Below are 11,655 nucleotides of genomic sequence, written 5' to 3'. Positions count from 1 at the left end.
ACTAGCCTTTTCTTTTCTTTTTTTTTTTTTAGATGGAATCTCGCTCTATCGCTCAGGCTGGAGTGCAGTGGCACAATCTCGGCTTGGCTCACTGCAACCTCCGTCTCCCGGGTTCAAGTGATTTTCCTGCCTCAGCCTCCCAAGTCGCTGGGACTACTGGCACCTGCCACCATGCCCAGCTAACTTTTGTATTTTTAGCAGAGACGAGGTTTCACCATGTTGACCAGGCTGGTCTCAAACTCCTGACCTCAGGTGATCCACTCACCTCGGCCTCCCAAAGTGCTAGGATTACAGACGTAAGCCACCCCACCTGGCTGACACTAGCCTTTTCTGTTTCCTCTGTTTATCCCTCTTCACCTTGAGGCCATGCTAATTTAAGTATCAGATGGCTACACACACACATGCATACACACTTTCACATAGATAACACTTTTGAGTACATGATGCTCTTTGATTGATCTGATCCATACGTTACTGGTGCACAACTCAAACCATTATGACACTGAATTTCAGTACTTAATATTATTGGACCTCAATTTTCTTCCCTGTAAATGAAGATGGCAATGCAAGTCCCAAGAAGTCAAAAGGAGGTTTCCGTGAGATAATGTGAGTAAACTCCTAATAGAGTGCCCCCTCTCCATTAGCTGCTCAATCAGCTCCCTGTTTTGATACTATTTACTGATTTTTCCTTAGATTACACAACTTAAACTGTTCAGGAGCCAGCAAGCTAACTCTCAATGTCTCCTTCATTAAGACTATCATCAGACATCTCTTTATTTGCTCACACTCATTATGCATATGCTGAACTAAAAAAATAAAACTGTCAATCAAATACAACAGAACAGGCCAAAAAGGGACATTTACTGTACAGCATGCTACCACAGGCAAAATTGAATTCAAAAACAAAGGCAGATGGACACACTAATTGGCAAAGCTGACGGCACACCTTTTGTTAAGTCTCTTCATAATGAGTAATTATCGGGATATATAGAGAATGAAATGAACACTGCATGAGCTCCCAAAATTCTTCAGCAAACTACAATGGAGCCTCCTTGTGCCACATGTCATTTTTCAAACATACCTTACATAACTGCTGGTCGTATAGTTTCCTCCAAAGCAGAATAACCACGTAAGAACTGAGGAATACAAGAACAAGGATTAGCATTAGTCCTGAAAGAAATTTCAGGCAATATACTTCTCATTTGGCAGGCTAGGCTTCCAACAGTAATCGATGACTTAGGGATGGGCAAGAAGATCCTGCTGTCCAGAAAATACTTCCCCACCTACTCAATGATGCACTCAATCACTTTATCCATACCTGTTCCAATCACCCTGTGGCTCTGACTTGCAATGCTTGATATGGGTGGTTCTGCCAGTGAGTTTGGTAGGAGACTCATGGGAAGTTTTCAGTGTCCTCAGTTTCTGCATCCTCATGGGGACCAGTCAAACTCCCCAGCCCTTTCTGTCTATTCGCCAACCCCACATACCAATCCCAATGCCTCTCAGGTGGGAGGCAGGTAGAGGAGCTCCATTCGTGTGACAGATGACTCACCATGGGGAAGGTGGGCAGGAAGGTTACTCAGAGCAAGACATGAAGTGGGGTGAGTTCACATGACCATGGCCACGGCAGACCTGGAAGCATGGGGTGAAGGGAAGCAGTAGTAGGAGGAAGGGTCTTTCAGCTCAGACAGAGGCTAACAAGTCAGAGAATAAGCAGGGCCTCCCACACACAAGATACGGTTGGAAGCCATGACGCTGAAGAAGCCCAGGTACATGAGGTCAATTACAGGGCTACTTGCCTATCTTGGAGTTTGATTTTGTTACAAAGCTACTGACATTCGTCATATTTAATAATTTAAATTCAATACAAATAGGTTCAAACTACCATGGTGTGGATGCACCATCAGGGTAGCCCGCGCAAGTCTTGGTCTCTAAACCAAGAAATCGGTGCGAAGCCTGGGACATGGGCAGGCCTGAACCCACTGAGCAAACAAGGGACTAAGTGAAGGAGCGGTAAGGACAGCAAACACCACTGCTTTCTTCTTTGCTTTGAGAAAATTGTACAAGACACAACAGAAAAACAGAACTCAAATCTGACTTCTGCTCCGAATGGTGACTATCTCCTTTTGCCACTCCTTCCTCTTGGTGTATTCATAGTCTGTGTCCTTAAAAATCTCTCATGGGTTTCTCTTGGGATCAACACTTAGCTCACCAGTCTATAATCTTCCTACTTCTGAGTCATAGAAACCCTTGGGAAATTCATGAGACCCTTGACTAACTCTATGGAATGTTCTTTCTTTCCCTTTGAAAGTAGATTGAAGTATTAAAAACTGTAACTATTTGTATTCTTTTTAAAGTAAATGGCATCAAAAGCTGTGTGGCCCCTTTTTCACAACATGCTCACATGTTGAAGGCAGTGAGCAGTGTGTTTGCTGTGTTTCTTCAGCACTAGACAAAAAGAAGAAATGTGCCTTTCAGGGCCAAATGAGAAGACCTAGTGCTATGAGGTTCACCAGTGAGTCCACCCTGTGGACCGTGCACTACGGACTGTCAGCAGCTCATCCCACCCTTTGACACAGTTTCCCTGTTCTGTCCATGGAAATGAAATGAGCTGACAACCAGCTCTCGGCATCCAGCCCTCCAGCAGATGAACAGGACCATGCCTGGCTGGGCCGACAAGGTCCTTCCCGGGCACAAGACCAGAAGCTGTCCTTGCAGTACTTGGCACCATCTCAGGGAACAGAGGGGCACTAAGAGCCTTACAACTGAGCCCTGTCTCTTGGTTTCCTGAAACTTCTACCGCCTTCAAAATCTATTCTCCTTATCCAGACACAGAAAGAAAAATACTGCATGATCTCACTTAAATGTACAATCTAAAAAATAAGTCAAATAAATGAAATCAGAGAGTAAAATGGTGGTTACCAGAAGTGAGGAGGGGGAGGAATGGGAAGAAGCAGGTCAAAGGTTACAACTTGCAGTTAGGGAAGATGAATAATCTAGAGATCTAAGGTACAGCATGGAGACCACAGTCAATATTGCATTAGATAAAAGAAGTTTGCTAAGAGAGTAGCTGTTAGGTGCTCTTACGACACATATACACAGAAAAGTAACTATGGAAAGTGATGGATATGTTAATTTGCTTGACTATGGTAATCATATCACCATGGTATACATATAAAACATCTTGTTGTACGCTTCAAATATATATTATTAAGATCTATGGAAGTCACACACACACTCTCACTCCTAACATTAAAGTTGGAGTAAATACTCTTCTGTAGTAAGTCTATTTTCTGTTAAATCTCTCTCTCTCTCTTTCTCTCTCTCTACACACACACACACACACACACACACACACACACACACACACAGAGTCGGTCCTCCATCTCCCTGGATTTCCGGTTGTGGATTCAACAAATCAGGGATCAAAAATATGTGAAAAAAATTGTGTCTGTACTAAATATGTACATGTTTTTTATTGCCATCATTTCCTAAACAATGTAGGTTATATGTAAATTCTACACTATTAGCAATAAGGAATGTGAGCACCAGTGTTTGGTATCCTTGAGGGTCCTAGAACCAATTCCCCAAGATATCAAGGAAAAACTGGGTATGTACAGTCCTCTTTTCTGTATCTCTAAATATACATATATTTATATTATATATATAGTATATTATATTAAACATATATATTTATATATGTATGTTTATACACATACATGAAACTCAAATTATATATCTATATTGACTTATACACACACACACTTATGTATATATTTATACACATACAAGCCAACCTCAGTCCTGCTGGAGGCCTGGACACTCCTTCCCCAGCCACTCCTGTAGCTCCTCACTCCTTTCAGGTCTCAGCTTAAACTTCATCAGAGAGGCCTTCCTGGCCATTCCAGGAGACCACACGCTGGGGCTGTAACCTCTCCACACTCACCTGATCATCCTCCATCTTAGCTCTTCCCATCTCCTGGCATTTGTCTTCTCTGAAGGCAGGGCATTTTACAGTTCCCTATTGTCTGCCTGGATCCCACGGTTATGCCTGGCATGTGGTCGGTGCCCAGTAGATGCTGGTGGAAGCCAGAGAAGGAGAGGCACAAAAAGGTCAGTGGAGGTTGTTTGTGATTGCTTGGCCAGGCTGCCAAGGGCCTGTACTGTACTTCGTGTGGCCAAGTCATTCAACTCTACTCAGTTTGGGGAGCTCTTCAGTATCTTTTCAGTGAATTTTTTTTAAAGAAAACCCGTGTCCAGTGATGTGATTTGCAGCCAAAGACCCTAGGTGGACACACCCCCTAAGTGTTCTCTTCTCCCTGAGGAACCCAAGGTTCCTCCTAGCACGTGCTTCCTTGTCACCCACTCTTCTCAGCCCCTATGTCCAGCCATAACCCAGGCCCTTCCACTGACTGGTGGTGTCACCTTAGAAGCCCTTAACTGCTCTGAGTCTCAGCTTACTTGTCAGTCCCATAGAGATTTCAGCCACCTCCCTCCTGGTGCTGCTGTCTTGGGTTTAGGGACATACCTAGGGAAATATCTTATAAACAGAGAGAGCTTCATCAGCACAAAGCATTATAAAGTCAGGTATGTGAGGTTTTAATTGAAGAAAGGAGGTGTATTAGTCCGTTTTCATGTTGCTGATGAAGATATACCCAAGACTGGGCAATTTGCAAAAGAAAGAGGCTTAATCGGACTCACAGTTTCACATGACTGAGGAAGCCTCATGATCATAGTGGAAGGCAAGGAGGAGCAAGTCATGTCTTACATGGATGGCAGCAGGCAAAGAGAAGATGAGGAAGATGCAAAAGTAGAAACCCATGATAAAACCATCAGACCTCATGAGACTTATTCACTGTCACGAGAATAGCATGAGAAAGACTTGCCCCCATGATTCAATTACGTCTCACCAGGTCCCTCCCACAACACGTGGGAAATCAAGATAAGACTTGTGTGGGGACACAGCCAAACCCTATCAGGAGGCAAAAAGAGAAAAAGTAAAAGCATCATGGGATTGGGGTGAATGGAATTAGGCGGCTGGAATTTTCCACCATGTAGCTGTTCGTTAGTGGGCTCAAAGGCCTTCCTGTTGTCATGCATCTAAACTTTTATCATTTAAATAAGACCTGGGGTCTACATTTGAAAGGGTTTATGTAAAATTCAGGAATGTTCTTAAAGAAAGTTGACACGTCTTAACACATTTCCTTATGGCCTTCTTGCATAAGGGCAGATGAGGATGGAGGAACCTCAGTCTCCAGTCATCCCAGTGAAAATACTGACCTAGATTCAACTTACTAGCACCTCCTACTTACAGAAGTAATGAATGGATGATCATCATTTCACCGTTATAACAATTTCTAAGTGGTCTTGCCATACCCACAGAGGGCTTGGAGTGAATGTAGAGATAATGACATGCATCATGAACCTTTATTTCTCACAAAAAAAGAGATATTTTGAACCATCCACCTTCAGGGTTAGGCCAGCTGTTGGAAACTGACTTTTGGGATAAACAGCTGCACATGGCCTCTATCCTTTCTCCACAGCCTCCAGCCCTGGTCTATGTGTTGAGCACTATAAAACCTAGCATTTAAAATAAATATGAAGGAGACACCCTCACTAATGGAAGAGGCTCCAAAGGAAAAATAGTTCTAGTACCCTCTGCCCTTCCTCCTAATCCTACCTGATCCCCACGTTGTTGTTGTTGTTTTTATTACTCTCTGGACTTATTTATTTAGGGTGAATTTGGCTACAGATCCTATGATATTAATCTTTTTGACCAAGAGTTGGTTCCTTACTCTACGTGGAAAACCAGGGGGTCAATATGGATCTCCAAGCATATCCTGCCCCAGAGGCATTCGAGCCAGAGTGACTCCATCTTGAGTGAGGGCTAGGAAAATGAGGCTGGACTTGCTGGGCTGCATTCCCAGAAAGTTAGGTATTCCTAGCCTTTAGATATTTGCAGTTAAGGAAACAGATTGATAATGTCAACTAAACAGACCCAGATTTGGGAGTGTCCTGATATCTCAATATCTTGAAAATAAACACATTCCTAATTTTGCTTTAAAGAAAATAGTATCGATTCTTGCAAAATATAGCAATTAAGAAAATTAATCCTTTATCACAAACCCTTGTAGCAGAGCACATCTCCTCATGGTCTTTTTTATCCTATATAAATGAGTCTTGTATCTAGGGTGAACACATTCCTCCTCTTACTTTGGGAACAGCCTACTCTGTCTATGGGGTAGCTGTACTTTCACTACCTTACCTTCTTAATAAACTTGCTTTTGCTTTTCACTGTGGACTTCTCCTGAATTTTTTCTTGCATGAGATCCAAGAACCCTCTCTTGGGATCTGAATCGGGACCCCTTTCCTGTAACACCTGAACAGGGGCAGCACCCACCACCTGGGTCCTGCCTCAACTGCTCAAGTGTGGCACCACTCCCAGCCAGGGGCCTGCTGCTCCTTGGTCCTGGCCTTCCAAAACCACTACCTAGTAAATGGGGTCTGTGGTGGGGAAGGTAACTGCCATTGGCTGTAACGCCTTTATCTTGCTTAGGGTCAACAGAACTGGCAACACAAAAATCTAAATCTTTTCTGGTCAGACTGTGGGACTTTTAATACAAATTGTATCTTCCTAGACACTGAGCAGGACCCATGAAAGAGAAACAATAGTATTCTGCAGGATAAATATTCTATACACAAGTTAAACACGTTCTACCTTTTCTCAAAGACAAAACATTATTATATAATAATAAAAACTTGGAAAAACGTGCTCTCCATACATTCTCAGGAAAAGGAAACCATCTTCTATATTGGGCTTCCCATTCCCGGGAGAAATTGATTGTGTTGCTTCCCAGGGGAAGCCACGAGGGAGTAGAACATCAAATAAACTGATTCTGAAACAAAACGACATTCACCAAAGGTTGTTCAGATAAAGAACAATTCTTTCTGCGGCTCTCACAGCTTCCCCAGTGCCCTTTAACACGGGTGCAGTTGTGTGGAATATCGCTGCTGTCTGGAGTTGGGTTTGGCAGGCACAGGCAGCTCAGTCACATTAAACAGATTCATTTAACAATCCAATGAGCCGAATGGCACGCACAGCCAACAGGGGGTATAGTAGGAAGCAAGTCTCTCTGAGCAGGCATCCACCTCTCCCTTGAGGCTGGAGGAATCAAACAAAGCCAGCCCTTTCCAAGGAAGCTGGTGACTGGCCTCCCCCTACCTCTCCCAAACACCTGGCCCTGTCTTGGAATGCCACAGACACGCCCCCAGGCACTCTTCCCCTCATCCTGGCCATGACCAAAAGATCACAACAGACAGAGGCCCTACAAAATCTAAGTCCTGTTTGTTTTCAGGATTAGCATCATGGAATACTATTTTGACACACTTATAGCAGGTCGACGGCCTTCTTTGAAGAAATAGAACCTCCAGCCTTGTAAAAGAACGTGCAGATTTGGAGAGTTTGAAAAACAAGGAGGTATCTAATTAGTATCACCTCTCCAGCATCCCAGCCAAGGAGTTAAACGACACTACCCCTGGCCATGATGCTCCTTCTCAAGACAGCTCTTTCTATCTGCCACAGATTTATGAAAACATGCTTCCTGGTATTGATTTGAAATTGCTCTTTTCTCAAACAGTGGATCTCTCCTTAATTCCATGATTTTTTTTTTTTTTACATTTTTTTTAAAAAAGTTCCACAGTGTTTAGCATTTACTAATCCATGCCATTCAAAGATTCTTCTTTTTGATCACAAGTTCCCTCCAGTCTCTATAGGACTTCTTAGTTATGTACCCTCCATGCTGTATGCTCCTTTTTATAATCAGAGGTCATTAGATAGCTCCTGTAACAGGATGAATCCCAACAGGAAACAGGATGATTCAAGGAAGGTTATTTACAAAGGGACCAATTATGACAGTGTAGGTGTAGATGGGGGGCCGGGGTGGAGGTGGCGGGGAATGACAGGACCAGCAGCAGCACAGATGTTATCACCTTCAGACTAGGAAAGGCAGTGGGAGGAGGAAGGTACCAGAACCCTAGAGCCCAGAGAGTGGTAGCCTGGAGGTGGGCAGTGACTTGTGAGGGAGGGACCTCGACAGTGCTAGAGAGAGCCAGGGGAATAAATCCCTGCCTGATCCACCTCCCTCCAGCTGTTCCCCTATAGGGCGAGGGGTCTGTTTATTGTATTTTAAGTGACAAATAATAGATCTACAGAAGCACTCCCCTTATTCTCAGCTCTACTTTCCCAGGTTTTGGTAACCCATGGTCAACTGCAGTATAAAAATATGAAGATATTGTGTGAGAGAGAGGAGAGGAAGAGAGAGAGAAAGACCATATGCACTTAACTTTTATTACAGTATATTTTTATAATTATTCTATTGTATTATTAGTTATTAGTCTCTTACTGTGCCTGATTTCTAAATTAAACGTTGTCATAGGTATGTATGCATAGGAAACATAGTATATATAGGGTTTGGTGCTATTCAGTCTCAGGCATTCACTGGAGGTCTTAGAATGTATTCCCTATGGACAACAGGGACTACTGTAACATTCATGGGATACAGTGTGATGTTTTGGTCCATGTTTATATTGTGGAATGATTAAATCAGGCTAATTAACATAACCATCCCCTCATATACTTATCATTTCTTTGTGGTAAGAACATTCAAAATATATCCTTCTAGCAATTATTAAGTACACAATACATTGCTATTGACTACAATACCCTGCTGTACAATAGATCATTAAAACTTATTCTACCTGCCTAACTGAAACTTTGTACCCTGTGACCAACATCTCCCTATTCTCCATCCCCTCACCCTCTGCCACACCCTACCTCTGATAACCGCCAATCTATTTTCTACTTTCATAAATTCAACTATTTTTGCTTTCATATATAAGTGAGACCAGGCAGTATTTGTCTTTCTGTGGCTGGGTTATTTCATTATAGGCAGAAGAATGAAATTAGGCCCTTATCTCACCCTATCTACAAGAATCAACTCAAAATGAATGGAAGACTGAAATGTAAAACCTGAAAATATAAAACTACTCAAAGAAAATAGGAGAAAAGCTCCATGACACTGGTCTGGACAATGATTGTTTTGGATAGAAATCCAAAAACACAGCAACGAAGGCAAAAATAGACAAATGGGATTACATCAAACTAAAAAACTTCACAGCAAACGAAACAGTCAACAGGGGAAGAGACAACCCACAGAATGGGAGAAAATATTTACAAACAGTGTATCCAACAAGAGGTTAATATCCAAAATATATAAGGAACTCAAATAATAGCAACAAAAAAAAAAACCAAATAATCTAATTTAAAATGGACAGAAGACCTGAATAGATATTTCTCAAAAGAAGACATACAAATGGCCAACAGCTATATTTAAAAATGATCAGCATCACTAGTCATCAGGGAACTGCAAATTAAAGCCACAATGAGATACCATCTCACACCTGTCAGAATGGCTATTATTGAAAAGATTAAAGGTAAGTGTTGCTGAGAATGTACAGAAAGGGAACCCTCGCACACGTTAGTGGGAATGTAAATTGGTACAGCCACTAGGAAAAATAGTATGGAGGTTCCTCAGAATCTGAAAACATATCTAGCAATCCTTCTTCTGTGTATGTGTCCAAAGAAATTGACATCAGTATCTTGAAGAGATACCTACACGTGCATGTTCACGACAACATTACTTACAAGAGTAAAGATATGGAGTCAACCTAAGTGTCCATCAGTGGATGAGTGGGGAAAGAAAATGTGGCTTATATGCGCAATGGAGTACTATTCAGCAATAAAGAAGAACAAAATTTTATCATTTCAGACGACATGCAAGAACCCAGAGGGAGTCTGTTGAAGCCTCCTACAAAGTCAACTCTAAGAAAAGGCAGAAAAGGGAGGAGTGCATCTGGTGGCAGGTTCCCTGTGCAGTCCCCTGGACTCAAAGGGGACTCTCCTTGTTGTACCTGTGCAGTAAATTCCCTTCTAAGGATCTTCTCACCTCGTGGGCGTTTTGCTCTCCCATTCCTGGTATCACTGCTTGGAGTCTTGTCTACCTGTCCTGGGAACTTTCTGAAGCATGTCTTCCTGCAGTCCTGGTGACTCAGCTGAGGGGCCGTCTCCCTCCTGGGGATGATCACTAATCATAGCTTTGCATACTGCCCTCTGGACTCCTCCTGTCATTGCCCTGTCTCCTAGTAACGCTGACCAAGGCAGGGACTCAGGGGCAGGAAACCTGGGTTCTAACTGGACCAAGGCAAGCCTGAGCCCCTGGCAAGTGTGTAGCCTGCCTATTCTGAAAGTCCAAGGGCCTGAGTCCATTTAGAAGGAGGAGGCCTTTGCTTGGAGCCGAAACAACGAGAGACTTTGGGAGGAAGGCAGAGGCTCCTGCTCCAGTAAACAGCACTTGTCACAGATTGGAAGTGGTCAGCAATTCTGCTTCTGTGAGGATGCAGCAGCTGCATGGTCTACAGCTCTGATCACATGGCCTGTGGGCAGCCCTGGGCAGCAATGTCAACAGGCTCCTGTAGAAACAGACAGCAGTGGTCAAGTGACAGCATCCAAAAGGATGAGCTTGGCGTTGCTTAGGAACACACATGAGACATCTCTGAAGATGGCTGGAGTCTGGGAAAGGACAAGAGTTTGGATGGGGGAAAGGGTATGGTCATCTGTGACAACTGAGAGTCCACCTACATCTGAAGGCAGGTGCATTAGAGAAAGGCATGCTGGGCTTCCTGTTCCTCAGCATAGGGCATGACAACAGTGTCCCTACCTGTCCTCGCTGTTGCTATTGTTTGTTTCATTCTCCCTTTAGGAGAAGCAACAGGTACTAAGCTGATTTAAAACCTTGTCAGAGTCCTCGCTGTTAGCCCAAAGACATGTCTGCAGACTGCTCAAGATGTGACCTTGTCCTTGGGCTACTTTGCGTGATCTGTGCACTAGCACCATGGAAGCCCTTCCCATTATACCCACTCTTTCTGGTCATGGATTTCTACACAATTTTGTTTCTCCTCAACTTTTCCTCAAACTTTCAAGACCTCTCTCCTCCCTGTGAAACAAGCCCATTCTTTATAAAACAGCCTCTCATTCTAGCAACACTCAGGTCACATCAAGGCCCTAAATGTTGTTCTCCCCAGTTCTTGCTGGTCACTCTGTGCCCGGGTTCTGATGGGAATTACTCCTGAAAATAGATCCTTTGCTCTCCTTGGGAACTGAGTTTCCATAACGTCAGAGCTATGGTTTGAATGGTCCCTCCAGAATGCATGTTGAAACTTGGTTCCCAACGTGCCAGTGTTGACAGATAGGGCCTTTAAAAAGTGATTGGATTATGAAGGCTCTGCCTGCATAAATGGATAAATTAATGGGTTGTCACGAGAGTGGGGCTGATGGCTTTATAATAAGAGAAAGAGAGACCTGACCTAGCACATGAGCACACTCAGCCCCCTCACCATGGGATGCCCTGCACAGCCTCAGGACTCAGCAGAGTCCCCAATAGCAGGAAGGCTCTCACCAGACACAGCCCTCTTGACCCTCGGCTTCTCAGCTTCCATAACTGTAAGAAATAAATTTATTTTCCTTATAAATTACCCAGTTTCAGGTATTATGTTGTAAACAACAGAAAATAGACTGAAACATTCAGTTTCCACCAACAT

General features: G+C 43.4%; 1 long non-coding RNA gene across 1 annotated transcript; it reads right to left on the bottom strand.

The window, feature by feature from the left end:
- Nucleotides 1-1,092: 1,092 nt before the first annotated feature.
- On the bottom strand, nt 1,093-10,515 carry LOC139362553 (uncharacterized). Its single transcript, XR_011621701.1, has 3 exons — nt 10,005-10,515; nt 3,947-4,079; nt 1,093-1,136 (listed from the first exon to the last, which is right to left on the bottom strand). It is a non-coding gene; the product is annotated as an uncharacterized lncRNA (long non-coding RNA).
- Nucleotides 10,516-11,655: the final 1,140 nt, after the last annotated feature.

The sequence above is a fragment of the Macaca nemestrina genome, chromosome 4, assembly GCF_043159975.1.
Source record: "Macaca nemestrina isolate mMacNem1 chromosome 4, mMacNem.hap1, whole genome shotgun sequence".
NCBI classification, from domain to species: domain Eukaryota; kingdom Metazoa; phylum Chordata; class Mammalia; order Primates; family Cercopithecidae; genus Macaca; species Macaca nemestrina.
Note: the sequence above shows the minus strand (reverse complement) of the source record. Positions and strands in the feature narration are given on the sequence as shown.